Source organism: Halyomorpha halys, unplaced genomic scaffold (genome assembly GCF_000696795.3).
Source record: "Halyomorpha halys isolate HHAL.00 unplaced genomic scaffold, Hhal_1.1 Scaffold490.1, whole genome shotgun sequence".
NCBI classification, from domain to species: Eukaryota; Metazoa; Arthropoda; class Insecta; order Hemiptera; family Pentatomidae; genus Halyomorpha; species Halyomorpha halys.
In genome coordinates this window covers 1027327-1042921 of record NW_027106788.1, presented here as the reverse complement: position 1 = coordinate 1042921, position 15595 = coordinate 1027327, and the positions used below count along the sequence as shown (strand labels likewise).

At 31.1% G+C, this 15595-nt stretch overlaps 2 protein-coding genes across 2 annotated transcripts in view; one reads left to right on the top strand and one right to left on the bottom strand.

The window, feature by feature from the left end:
• The window catches only part of pip (heparan sulfate 2-O-sulfotransferase pipe), a 211671-nt gene that overhangs the window by 159673 nt on the left and 36403 nt on the right, over positions 1–15595 (bottom strand). The window lies entirely within an intron of this gene.
• Positions 6047–15595, top strand: part of LOC106683507 (probable tubulin polyglutamylase TTLL9) — a 145869-nt gene continuing 136320 nt past the window's right edge. The window contains exon 1 of the mRNA XM_014425010.2: positions 6047–6185. The gene's annotated coding sequence lies outside the window, so the exon portion shown is untranslated. The remainder of the gene's footprint in view (positions 6186–15595) is intronic.

Genomic DNA, 15595 nt, shown 5'->3' with positions numbered 1-15595 from the left:
TAAAGAATTAAAATTAAGAAAATAAAATAATTAATTTTGAACTAAACACATATGGAGCTTTCTTACACGTTTTTGATCGATCTTATATTATTTTTTTATAAATAGACAACTACTAATCAGATATATAAAAAAAGTTTTATTACATAATGCAAGTCTGGTCATGAGGACTATGACCCAAAACCTCCTATTATTCCCAGACGGTCAAACAAATTACAAGCAAAAAATGCTTCAGCTCAAAAGTTGCACGGAGTTAATCACGAAGATACTTTACCATTGGCCCTAACATGTGGTTAGTTACATGATCTCTTATGTAACAATAATAAAATTGTTTGAACTTTTTCGAAATCAGTCAAAGGTCGAAGATTAACCGAAGTACAGACTACAAGGAAAACTGCACTGCTCTTGCAAAACGAAGAGAAAACGGAATTTGAAATATTGTCCGAAAAAGGACAAAGAATGAGGAAGTCTGAAAGCTCATTAAATATTTTCGAAATCAAAAAGATGATAGTCCCTTGAAAAATATTTTTTAAATATTATGAATTCATAAATCTTAAAACTGATATTGTTTCTACATTGATAAAGTAAATAACTGTACTTCCGAAGCAAATGACTTTTACCAATTTATCATTATTCAAATTTTTATTTAACTTTTAACTTTATCCACAGGTATAGATGTATACTTCATCAGGTGTGAAGGTTTACTTGTATTTTAAAGATAGTACGCTTTTATCCGGCAAACTACTAATAGATCTGGCCCATGCAATCTTTAGGATATGCGACGTAAGGTTCTGCGTAAAAACACGACCCATGAAACATGCTTTGCCAATAATTAAAAAAAAAAATAATTTTTTGCACACTTGATACTACTTGCACATGGGTGGTTCTAAAACTCTTAATAATTAGTTAATTATTCTAATTAACTACCTAATCAAATAATTTTCTTGTTTTCTATACTATAAAGTCCATTTTTAAGCAAAGCAGGTGTTTAATGGCTTATTATGGTTCTGGTACTTATTCAACGATAAATGTTACTCTATTTATTTTTGTTCGCTAGGACACATCGTTAAGGAGTTGTGAACGAAAAACAAAAAAAATCGTTAAATACTATTTCAATTAGGTAATTAGAGTTTTAGGAATATGACAAATGAGTTTCCTAGCTGTCTGAAATTAATTAATTTTTGAACTTATCTGAAGAGGTATATTTTATTGGCTGAGTTCTTTGCTTCGGGTTTCCATAGGAATTTTCCCTCATAGGAAAGAAGTCAGTACCACAAACCCATCACGAAATGATAACTACTTCCGTAGTCAAGAATCGTTGTAAAACAGAAACTACAAATAAAAGAAAAAATAAATGAATGTCCAATAATACAGTGAATTTAGTCCTCGCAAACGGTAAACCTCTTCTAATGCAGTACTTGATACATTTTTGATAAGTAAGATTCTGTTAAGCGGAATCATGTACCTCCGAGGTACAAAAATGTTCTTTCTTTATCCAAAGGCTCAGTAGAAACCCATTGAAGCGGCCCTCTGGATAACCTGGTGGTAAACGTAAGATAAATAAAGTGCTGAAAAAATTCAGTTAAACAAAACAAAATAACTGATTTTGCGACTTAAAAACTTAAAGATTGTTCGTAAACTTAAGTTAAATATACATATTTTTTTAAATTATATTTTTTTACTCATATTAAATTTGTCTAATAAATTTAATTTTATTAAATTTATTTATTATTATTTACAACTGTACGTAAAATACAAGTAAATTTGAAGTAATATCATAATTATATGACACATGCGTGTAGAGAAACAACCCATTGGTAGCATTCTAATAAAAAAAAAATTAAATTTAGCAGACAAATTAAAAAAAAAAAAATCAAATATTAATAAAGAGAGCGCGGTGTCACAGTAGAAAAGCACTGCGCTACTAATTCCTAAGACCTGAGTTCGAATCTAGTTGTGGCAGAAAATTATTTTCTATTATTTATTATTATATCATTATTTCAATTATCGAAATACAGATATCATTTTATACATTATATAAACATAAAGAAATAACATAAATTATAAATAAGTAATAATTAAAAGTACATAAATATTAAAAAAAGTAAACCGACCCAGTAGCTACTTTGGCATTACATTACGATTCAATCTGGTACTGAGCCAATAATGGCGATACGTTTCCAGAGGGTTGTTGGAGGTAACTAGGTAATTTCCCCCGTATCCGATCCTCCTATTCAGAGCTCTAAGAACTATTCCAGATGATACGCTTACTCTATCCAATACAATCCGATTTTCTTTTGTGTTATTGATTCCACAAAAAATTGTTATTTTTCCACTTGAGAACAAACCCTGCCATCGTACCGACTCTACAATCTGCTGGATTACTATATTCCTCAACCTTCTGTGGCCAAAAGTAAGTATAGACTGTACTCAACTTTTTCTTTCACATTGATATTTTGAATAACAGTAGTGAAGATGTGGCTCAGTCAATAATATAACTACTATATTTAGGGGAATTTTCGAAATTTTGTTGTAATAGTCCAGATATATATTTTCAGGATTGGATTACTCTAAAAAGATATTCAGGAAATATGCAGATTTAAATTTTTGGTTTTGATTAAAACAGATAAGAAAATACCAGAAGAAATAACAGAAGCTGTTATCAAAATAATATAAAAATCTTTAAAATAGCGGACCCGACATATTCAGATCCACAAATTGCGGTTTCCGCCTCCTTATCAAGTTGGCGAACAGGTTCTTGAAAGATAAATTTACGATGACACTCCCGAAACTGTTAGCATCTTCGGATTGAATTGGGAGAACTGGATTTTGTTTTGGAAATAGCAAGATCGGAAATTTAATCGTTCTGATATGCATATTTAAATTTATTTACGAATCTGACCTATTATCAAAACTGAACTGCTTATATATATTGGGTCGCATTTAACCCCCTTAATGTAGCAGGTACAAGCAGAATCCAAAACCTATATCTTTTATATTTATCCCATGTTTCTCCCTTATAATTATTTATTACTTTATATTTTATGTTTACTATCCATTATTTATCTTTTATATTTGTATATTTTATCTGTATTATATATCTGTTACTTCCACTTTATACTTACATTTATTACATTATATACTTTGTTTTTGTTCTATAATTTACACATCTTTGTAACTCGATTCAATTTTTTTTTTCAGTATACTATATTTATTGTATCTATTCCTTTAATTTAATTTCTTTTTTTTTTATGTATATTTTTTATAAAATTTCTAATTTTTATTTCCTTTAATTGTATTGTTCATTTTTAAATAAATGTTCACATATTTTAAATCATAATTACCTTAGTTTAGTTTTATTTATTTTCTTACTTAGTAAGCTTATTTTAGAGTTTATATATATTTTTTTAGCTCTGATGAAGCACTGCAATGTGGGACGAAACGTTGACTTACATTAAATAATTTAATTACTATTTGAGTTTTTTTTTTGTTTGACCGCAATATATACTTTAATATATTTAATATATACTCAAGATACAGGGTCAATCAACCATCTTCTAAGAATCCAATGCTATTTTAATAGTTTTCCAGATATTTCTCGATAAAATTTACAGCTTAATTTTTATTTCTATTATTATTTTTTATCTTTTTGCAAGTTTTACCTCAATATTTATTTTTGTAAACAAATAAATAAGTTTTGAATAATTAACTGTTCCATGGCTACTACTGTATGACAGTTGCCATCATTGCACTACTGCCCCATTAGGTCGGACGAGATATTTTATAGTATAGTTCAATGATTAGAATTATCATAGTTGCCGTCATAACTGTACTACGAATACAATTTAAGAGAAGACAGCACATGTAAGGACAGTTCAGCTACTGTCTTGTTAAAACCTCTGATTCTTCAGGCGAATTAAGGAAGAATGTTAATCCCATAGTTTGGTGTCCATTGCGGAATGAATCAGTAAAGCACGCGTTTTTTTTTTTCAATTTTAGCCACATTTTAAATATTAATCGATTTAACTAAGTTTCCCTTCTTCCTCTTTTAAGTAAATATTTCAAAAGTGATATAGCCGTTAAATCGGGGTATTAGTGGGGCGTGTAGGCCATAAGGCCGTTTCCCACCACTATGTTCCGTTTTTTCAATTTTAAATTCATTAAAAAATTAAATTAAGTAAAAAAGAATTTACCAGAATAGTATCAATAGAATATAGACAATTTTACTTTTATAAACATTGTCCAAGATTTTTATAGGTGCCCAGCGCAGAACTGGTTTTTAAGCCAGTTTTAAGTTCCTAGACCAAGGCCGAAGATCCTTTCTTTTCAGGTTTGGGCGATTTAAAGAAATTACTATAGTCGGAATCATTTTTTGTAGGTGATAAAATGATTATATCTTCAAGGCTATTTCTTGGTACATCTAATTTTTAGGCCATCATGGTTAATAGATTAGAATCACTACAGACTTTTTTTTTTAAATTTAATTTATAACCAAAATGTTCAGGTCTACATATAATACTTTTCGTTCAGTGACTATTTGTTTAACTAACACTTTTTTTAACCTATTTTTTGAACTGCGGATGTTAAACTAGTCGAAAGAGATTAACGTTTTCTTGTGGTTTCAGTTTATCGAGAGGTTTTAGTCTGTGGATTGTAAAAAGAACAACTATTGCTCTAATTCCAAGTTTTAAGAAAAATAATCTTTTTGCGAACGAAGATAGAAATATATTGTGATCGTATAAAACAACAATAGCTTACAGACTTTTATGAACAATTTTCTTTGCTTTTGCATCTTTAACATACAAAGTTGCTTCATAAAAAAACTGTACAACTCTAAAATCTCACTTATAAAACCAATGTTTTTAGTTTATAAACAACCTCTAAATTTAGACACCCGGTTTACTTTAGATTAATGCATTTATGTAGAAAAATACCATAAAAGTAGACAAGAATTTCAGTCAGAATATCTTCCTGGCCAAATTTTTAACTATTTTAAAGTTCTTTTGCACCTCGATAACTCCAACAAATTGATAATTTTTGCCGCTTGTTTAAATAAAATCTCGCATGTGGAACAAAGATAAGTGATAATATTCTTAAAGAATATTATTCAACAGGAAATTATCATTTAGCGAACAAACAGAAAAATTACATTTCCTGTTAATGTTAGCATCATATTCCTTCCCAGGATGTTTTAGCGTGGTAGTAATATTTTTTTAGTTTGAGAACTTATACAGTCCAATGTTTATGTTATCGCTAAGTGCTACCGATAAGATCTTGAAGGACCCCTGGTCAGTTTAATTGTTACTAACAAAGACAAGAGATTCAGACCATGAAGATGGTTCCTAGATATCTTGGATAACCGCGACTGGATATCAAGGTCACCTAGAAACCATCTACGGTTTCTACTTTGAATAATTTATCCTTCCGCTATTTCCCAGTTATGGCGAAACATCTTCTCAAATCCTAGCAGGAAAACGCCTCTTCCTTTCAGAATTATGAGGAAAAATAAACGTCAAAACAGAAAAAAATAAAAAAACACGAATCGAGTGAAGCGTATGAGAACAATGGGGCAATTTCATGCCCTGGTGCTCTCAAGCTGAATACTTTTAGATTCGATGATTGCTTAGAAAAACAATAGTCCGCTCTGAAACCTCAACTAGGTAAAGCGAAATCTATAATGAGAGAATCTGCAATTTAAAATGAGAAGAAATTGGGCTGTTTGCGGTTCTGGACGCCCACCGTAGTACTTGAAATGTTTCCACAGGACTTTTAAGGAATTGTCACACTTAACTAAAATCAGAATAGTCGGATCGAATTTCACATGCAATTGGCACGGCAAAGGTTAAATAAATCAAACAACAGTTAGTTTAAACATTTAAATTCTACAGATGGTTCTAAATCCGTACGATCTACATCATTTTAAAAGTTTTAAAATGTTGTATTTTAAAATTGGTACGATTATAAATATTTTTTTATTATTAGTAATTTTTTAGTCCTTTTAAAACAAAATTAGAAATCAAAGAAACAAAATATCTTTATTTAAGGTCGGGCAAACACTAGTGCACCACTTCACCACATCAAGAGATACAGAAACTAGATTGATAGGAATCTGTGCAAGTCGACTAGGTGGTCGTCCCAGAGAGACGATGCATCACGTCTCTAGCTGCGCCGGTTCGATTCTGGCCAGGGTAAGTAGACTTTTATTTCATACTGTCCCACGGAATGAACACTTTAGAAATGACCTGGTATAGGGTAAAAAAAAAGTTTAGGCATGAATTCATTGGTCTGGCGCACTTCCATCTGCTCAACAGGTGCTTAGATCAAATTTAAATTATTAGTGTTAAAAAAAAAAAAATTGTTTAAATAATATTTTCACAGTTTTAATAAGCTAAAATAAAAAAATTCTATGCATTTTTTTGGTTAATATTAACAAAAGAGTGATTTTTTTTTAATCTCTGCATTTTTTCGCAAAAATGTTTTTCTTTTAGGTGTTTTTAATGCTACAAATTTAAATGATTTGTGTTTTTTTTTTTAAATATTTTTCTCAGTTTTAATAAGTTTAAATTTATTAGAACAAATTAACGAATTCTATGCAGTTTTTTTTTAGTTAAGATTAATAAAATAGTGATTTTATTTTTTTAATTTTAGCATTTTTTTCAAACCTACTTCCTCAAAAAAGTTTAAATGATGGTCATATTAGGATCCAGCACACTTTGAAATATACAATTTAGTATCTTAGGATAGGAGAATTTTTTATTTTTCTATTTATACTCCTTGTGCAGATAATAGACTTTTGCACTAGCATATGCTTTATAAACATATTTACAAGTGTATTTGAAACCCTTTTAAATCCCTCTTCAATATATATATATTCACGGTCAAATATTAAACTTATCAGTAATTAAAACTCTAAGCTGAAGTAGAGCCTATAGATCTATATGAACAAAGAATACTACATATATATATTTTTTATTGGAATTTTCTTTTTAAATATTGAATTATTAATTTGTATTTAAAATATTAAATATTAGCTAACATTATATTTTTATTTTTTTATTTCCTTTTAAATATTGCGGTTAAAGGTCTATTCACATTATGAGTTCTGTTTACCTTCAATAGTCCTTATGTAAAATGTTTTGAAGTGTAAATCAGTATACTGAAACGTTATGGAGAGCGAAATGAAAGTGAATATACGAATATTAATTCAAGGGCACCACAATTAATTTTCAAAATTGTATACCAAATCTCATTAATCCAACTATTAAAAAAAACAGTCATCTCAGCGAATGAAACATGGTCTTTCACCCTCCTACAGGTTTTCACTTCTTGTTGAAATAAGCTGTTCAAGTTCGAGGTCCAGTAATTTACAATTCATTTTTGACGAGAAAGTTAAAGTCACGAGATCAAATTAATATTTAATGAGGCCGCGAATTTCAACCAATTATTTCTTACCTTCTTTAATGAAATAGAGGAAGTTAGGATTAAATTTATAAATATAACAATTTTTGAATTCCTAGAGAATTTTAAAATAAAAACACAATTTCGTACGCCATTGGTAGAACATATCATTCACTTTTTACAGAAATTGAGTTGACAATGTGAATTTTGCGCTCAATATGGTGATGCAGAACACAACGAATAGCTGTAATGTTGGGAACTATTGAGTTCAATGATCGTGTAAAGATCAAGTTCATTGCTGAAAGAGATCGTGGCGATAGATCATGTATTTACTACTTGAGTAACCTTCTATGGGTTCATCGAGGTCGTTTTGCGGTTCCCGTCTTTTCCATATTGTAGCTAAATATAGAAATAACTTAAGTCTGTGGTATTCAAACGGGGAAGATTTCTAAATTGGCTATTTCCAACGAGATTAACGAGATTTGAAAATTGAGAACAAGACATCAACAGTAGAACTAGAAGTTTTAAGCGACGTTATTTGAGTGTTAAAATGAGACGAAAGATGATTATAAGGGTGGACAGATGATGAGGAACTGTTTCGGAAAATCTACAGTAAGCAAATAAAAAAGTAGAAAGTAATAAGAGTATTCCTTGAAGAAGGAAAAAATATAGAAAATTAAACAAGTTTAATACTGAAAATTATAATTGAAATAATATACAAATGTTGTAGGAGGGGAGTGGCTCAGTGGTAAGGCACTGGGCCACTAACTCCTAGGATCCGGGCTCGATTCCAGTTGTGATAATTACTATAGTTTCACTGTAGCAGTGAGTCAACCGTGTGGGTTCAGGAGCCCCTTCGGCGTCCACCCAGCCTTATGAAATGGGTACCCTTAATTGGGTAAAAATATGGCTGTTGAGCGAGACCAAATTACATCCTTGTTCAACCTTCTAGTAACAATACTTCCTTAGAAAGTACTGGACCCTTGACCCTTTATGGGTTTGGTAGAGATACAGATTTAATTTTTTTTAATAAATACTAATATTACTATTAAATATAAACATTATTTAATATTAATATCATTATTAAATATTATATCACTGTACTCCACATTTCCGGGTTCTATTCATAATTAATTGAAAAATATTAATTTTTTTATTCTATCATCCTTGGATCGATCCTAAAAAAGGGAAACCCACCTTGATATGTAGCCGGCCCTTCAACAGGTTGGTGGAAAAATGTGGTTATTGCGAGTGAGTACTGACCACATAGATATTATCACGACCGCCATCGTGAGTTTTTATGGTTAGGGGTGGGACAAATCTCGTGTAACTGCTCCGAGTGCGGGAACGGATTTGAACTGTTTGATGATGGTCTAATCCAATGTCCAAGGTCCAAGCAATGCAACTGGATACGCGGAAACTTATTATAATATAAAAATTAGAACCAGTGATATAAAATAAAACGTTTGAAAAAAACTTTCTTAATTTTAATTGGCTTTTTCTCTCTTAAAAAGGCATAAAATAGGTAAAAAATATATTCATATGGGTCACAAGAGTGGGAATTCAGCTTTCTAGTCCTTTTGGATCGGACGTTGGATTTTGATAACATTGTGAGGAGTTATAAGTTTAGTCTGAACAAATATCCTCCAAAATTCAAGCATAAACATTTCTTATTTTTTATTTCTATGAAAATTCGTATTGAAAAGTTTCAAAATATGGCAAAACCTAATCTGACTTTATTTTTCTTGAATAAAATGTTGTTGGTATATTTTACTGGTAGCGACTCTTGGTTTTTGTAATGTTTTATAATACGACAAATAATCTTATGATCTTATTCTATATTAAAAAAATAAATAAAGCAGATCAATTGATATTTAATAACCATTAAATACACAAAAAGCAAAGGCGGTATGAGGTAAGAAGTTCGAAAAATATTAGACATGTTTCCAAATCTAGTATTTTTTTAACCCTCTGAAACTGGCACAATCTCACCTCATTTAATGTTTGTAACCATGAGTTGAACCTATGCCTCATCGTCATTATTCATAATCGACGTGAGTATAGACAAAGCAAAATGTCATCCCTGTTAGGAAAATTATATTTTTTCAATTAATTTTCCCAAAAGAGAGAACCTTTAATTATATGTATATTATATTAATTATATTTTATGCAAAACTAGTGGACATGTACATAGCACCACTGTGAAGTACGCCATTGATATAACATGCAAATTGGCTAAATAAATGTATGAGTGCACCTGACCTGAGAAATATAATTATCTAAGTCAGGTTAGAATATCCGCGAACGTTATATATTAAAACATTCCAATTACATGCAAATAATTACAATCTAGTTAATAATAACAACTGTTAACCACCCGTGGATCTGATAAATCTAACTCTTTAAAATTACCAATATGGAAATTAACTTACAAGTTAGTTACCGCAATTAAGTGTTGCATGCAAAGTTCGGTCGTTATAATTTACACTACAATTGGATAATTGGCTTATTGTCAATAATACAAGTATTCACTTGTTAGAAATTTAATTAATTATGTAAATTATTTGGCAAGGAATGAATATAAGATTTTATCAGTTTCTTTTTTTATTATTAACTTTTTTTAATGATGGCTGTTAAACGCAACTTATAGTAGTATCGAAATATATTGTACTTACTATTAAAATCTAGCGCTCATGGGTAATATATCCTAACATACCTGTAAAATGAAAAAAAGTTCATATTAACTTTATTTCAACATAGAATATTGCTAATGACGAAAAAAAAAACAAATAAAAATATGATGTCAATGAGCAACTCAAGTTATTCATAGATAGCAAATGGTATCCCTTTTCGTTTGTTACACTTGGAAGAAACAAAAATTTAACAACTTTGTTCACCAAATCTCTTTCCTCATTTCCTGATGTTATAACGTATAACGAAAGACTAAAGGAAAACAATGGACGGAAACCTTCCTGAACGATTTTGACTACAAAGTTTGATGAAAAAAGAATAGCAATGATCAGATTGGTTTCAGCGACCATCCTGTCTCAAACTAAACGACTCTCTTCCCGTTCGTTAACTTCATTGTTTCTTTTGACCAGCGTGTCACTGCTCCTGGAGTAGCTCTCTCTCTCTCTCTCTCTCTCTCTCTCTCTCTCTCACTCTCTCTCTCTCTCCCTCTCTCATACACACAATTATATATCTTCCTTGGGGGCAGTACTTTTTAAGTACTGTTACTAGACCAACGGTTGCGGATGGGGAAGATTTGGTCAGAATTATGCTTGACCGCCAGAGTTTTTCCTAATTAAGAGTTCCCAGTTAATGAGGCTGCAAGGACCCCCGAGTGCTCTCGTAATTAGGAATTGGCTCACGGTAACAGTGAAGAAGATAATAATTATTGGCCACAGCCGGTTTCGAACCCCAGTCGTTGGATTTAGTAGCACAGTGCCTTACCACAGAACTACTCATTCCAATTTAAATATATATTATTATTATTTTATGATGCCTTTTATTATTATTATATATTTTAATGTCTTTCAATTATAGTCTTTGAAACCACACTGGGTAATTAGTATGCACTCTGCAAGACTGCGGCGTCATGAGAAGCCAATTTGTTGTACAATATGCAATTTGTGGCGGAGACGAGGTGAATACTCTCGCCCTCAGTGTAGCTAATTATATTTTAGGATAATGGAAAAGGTGAACTGTACTCAAGAACAAAAATGAGTAGCTGTCCCATTATGTTTAAATACAGATTACGAAATTACGGTGCTTTGAATAGGGCTATATAATAGTTCGGCCTTTCTAATCACTGAATACCGCATTTATGTATTTACTAGATATAATAGTATAGAAGAACAAACATTATTAACCTGTTAAGCGTTCAAAATCGATTTTCAAATGTTTTTATACATTAACCGATACACAATTTATAGAATGTTATAAAGAAGAAAAAATTATAATAAGTTCATTTTATTAAGATCTGAGGAGCAAGTGGGCGTAGTGGTGCTTTTTGCGAACCCCTGACGGCTACCTGGGTTGTCGCCGCATACTAATCAAGGTGGGAATGTCAAGATTCATCCTTCCCCAGGTGGGAATCGAACCCACAACTTTCCGAACCGAGCGCACTAGGACCTGCGCTCTAACCCGCACGACCGTCACGTTCCTTTATACAATTTATGTAACAATAATGTTATTAGTTCATAATTTTTAATAACATTTTGTATAACCTATTTCAATAAATGATGGTTGGAAATCAGTCGGGATAATGCATCTTAATTCTTTAACCTTTCTATCTTGGATGAGGGCAAACTACACATTATCCAATCCATCTTTGATTTGACTTCAGTCATTTTGTAGGATTCGTGTTAATTATAAAATATTTGAATTTTAAAACATTATTGGACAGTTTCATTAAATTATTTATTTTTTAATGTGATTATTCTTCTAAAATTTGTCCTTTCTTTCCATTATCTTTATTTCGTTTTTATTTCTCGGCCCTAAACGTTTTTTCCCATTATTATTTTCCTAACCCATTAATTCTTAATCTTTCATCCTTAACAATCCCTGATAATCCCCCGAGGCATCTGAAAAGAAGATGGCCACGGGACCTAATTTAAATTAATGTTTGAAGTACCACCAATGGGTGGTTCCTTCCCAAGACTTTCAAGTGTATATGAAACATACTACATATTTACCTATTGTATTATTTTGTACAGTTGTAAATTAAAATAAATAAATGATTAAAAAAAATATATATTTTCCAGTTAAACAATATAGAGAGGTATGCTGACCACATTAATATGTTATTAATAAAATATTAAATTACGCACTTCTAATGCAATCTTTAAAAGACTATACCAGTAAAGAAAATGCATCATTAATTCTTTATCACGTTATTGCTACCTGCGAAACGTTTTAGTCCTTGTGGTATGAAAAATTCGTTTTATACACTCATAAGCAATTCACTAATCAGCTGATAGCTAAGCACGGTAGGATAAGGGTCTCCGAGTACTTGATTCAGAACGTGGAATCGACTTCTACCTGGTTCAATCAATATTTATTTCCCGGCAACCGGTTGAATATTGACATTTCCATAATCGGTCTCCACAGGCCTTTGTAGACGAGAGAGTTGGAGCCTCAACATTAATTGCCTTGTGTCTGCAGCGGCGTCGGTTCAAATTTGGCTTGGGGGTAGACTTTTCTTTCTGTGGCGGTTCCACGATATGAAAACTTAACCCCTCACCATGGTTCCAATTGGTTGGGCACTTTTTGATAATGCCGCACCCCTTCCCGTACGTCAGAAATGACCAAGAAGAGAGTCGTGAAAAAAGAAGGAAAACATGAAAAGAAATAGAGTAAATAAAAAAATAATTCGTTTTTGGGACCGTCACGAGATAAATCTTGACGTTGCCACTCTAGGACTGTATATTTCCCCAATTGTAGACTTGAGCCAAAACAAAAGAAAAAATAATAATAATTTTTATTTACAAACTGTCTGTGTTATCTAAATTTGATACCAGTATCTTTAAAATAAGTCCATTTGATGTTGTGAGAGAGTGCCTCCCCACTTTTTTTGTTAGTTTGAGAACTGAATTTTTTTTCTAATAGTAATTTTTGACACAACTGTATTAATAGTATCCACACCGTTTTTCAATTTCAGGCGCTTTTTAAATATTGCTCGATTTAACTATCTTGAAAGCTTCCTCTTCCCGTTTTAAGCCATAATTTCAAATGTAATATTGGGCCTCGTTCACCGTGGGTCTTAGTGGGGTGGGTCCGGCCGGTATAGAGTCCAATTTTAAATTAAATTGTTTCAATGAAATTTAACTTTATGCCTAAAAACATATTTTATTAATTGAATGTCATTAAAATCAAGTAATACAATTTACAGTCCCTTAAATCTGCCTGATAACAGGATCATTTTACTTTTTTTTTTGTTGTTTCAACTATAGAAGGTATGCGTATATACAACATATATACTAGTATATAACGTGGTATGGTGAAAATTTACTTTTATTTTAATTATTTATTTAAATTCTTACTATAGAACCTTATTCCAATATCACATCCAATACAATTGTTCGAACCATCACACTGAAGTAAATATCCATCCAGTTCACTGATACCCTAGGCCCCGAGTCAAGCAATGAGTTACCAGCATGTGCAGTACACGAAGCCCACATTGCATACTATTCTATTTGGACGATAAATTTATACCTATTACCTAGAACCATAAGAATGTCAACGCTTTCATAAATTCCACCTTGATAAATGCATTGCAGATTTATTAAAGACTGCAATGCGTTGTATTCGCTAATGATTGTGGTCGCAATCCAATATGTAACAGCCTCAAGGAATCTAATTCTCTCTGAAGAATGTCAACCTGCACTAACCACAACGAAGACTTTCATACCACGACAGTAACTTCATATACATAATACATTCTTAACACAGAGGCTACGTCTAGCAGTGTACTGTTCATTACGTAAAGAGCTGGAGCAGAACTTTTGAGTATTAACGGGAAGTGCAGTGGAAACTACCGTCTTCACAGAGTAAAATATTTCTCTATGTTGGGCTCGGGGAAATGAGATCCGTTTATAAATTTATTCTTCCCATATATCTGTAGGTTCATAAAGATTTTATTTTTATTATCTTTCTCTTCTTAAAAATATATTTCATATTTTTTGTGAAACTTTATATAACCATTACCTGATATGCTAAAACTATTATAGATTTCAAAAAAACACAATATGTGTATATTAAGATTTTATAATAAATTTCGATATTTGTACACTTTAGAAATGTAAGTAACCTCTTGAAAATGTAATAAATAAATAAAATGTCTAATTTATGTCTGTCTACACGAAGAGTTTTAACATACCCAAAAAGTTATACAATATTTAAACAATGCGCAAAAACACAGAGAGAATTAATAGAGATAAATAAAAAAAAAAATTAATTATACTCTTAAAAAAAAGACTATGTAATAATAATTTCTTGCGTAAAATGCAATTGATTAACCGTTAAACATAATGGTATGTTGTTAGTGAAATTAGAGCTTACGAATAATGAAACATGTTGCAGTCGGTATTTAGTACCTTCAACTAAATGTATAAACGGCTCCTTGAAAATAAATTCCGTGCAGGAAAGCATTATCATAAGCATCCGTCAACACACAGAAAGCTCTCATCTCTAAGTGTTTAAAGAAAGTAAATTAAGATTTGATGAGAGTTCTGAGTTTTGTTTAGTTGTGGAAGTATCCTGTACACTCAAACACACAAAGTTTCCATAGACGTCAAATTCTCCCACCAGTACGAGGATTAAATACAAATGAATTATTCTTGGAAATTATGAGCCCTAGCATCATAGGAATTTTCAAAGGCATTTTTATACATAGATTGAATTCGGGTATTCAGATCGGCCACTTGTGATTTAAAACCCAATTCTTGGCACCAAAAAATACATGTTAGAAAAGGTTTCTGTTACAGTTAATGAGCTACTAGAGTGTTAGTACATAGTATTAATAATGAGGACTGAATATGGGCTTAACAACTTCTTTTTTCTTTAAAATTTTAAATTCTAATTTTTAGACTGGAATGTTCAATAAGTCCGTCCCATGGGTTTGTTGCGGTCCATACCGTGGATGTATTATGTATTTTTAATATTTATTTATACGAACTAGTATGGATGCTACGATCTCATAAGTATAAGTTTTTATGTCTAGTTACATACTTTGTTAGGTATCTACTCATTGTATAATTTCTTTGATTTATAGGATTAAATGTTCAATGCTAGAAGTGATTATGATTTTACTAATATTCTTTATTATCATTATTTCATCAAAGAACTTTTTTGCAAATAATAACTTTCTTGAAAACTCATCACTGAAAATTGCGATTTCCATGAGAATCATCTAGTTAACACTACGATGAATTGTCTGTAAACAGAACTGGGGTAAAAAAAAGTTACTTTTTTGAGCAAACTCAGCAGGCAATACAATTTTTGTATTTAAATAAAAGGGCATATGTGTAAAGGATATTTTTAACATCCCTATCTACAGGTAACTTATTGAATTCACCGTGAAAATCTGCAAAGCGGAAATTCATACACTGCTTCGATATCGGGTAATCTAATCCGTATTGTTAAGTTTTCATAATATATTTTGTTGGTATTAGAAATTTATAATATTTATTGTATA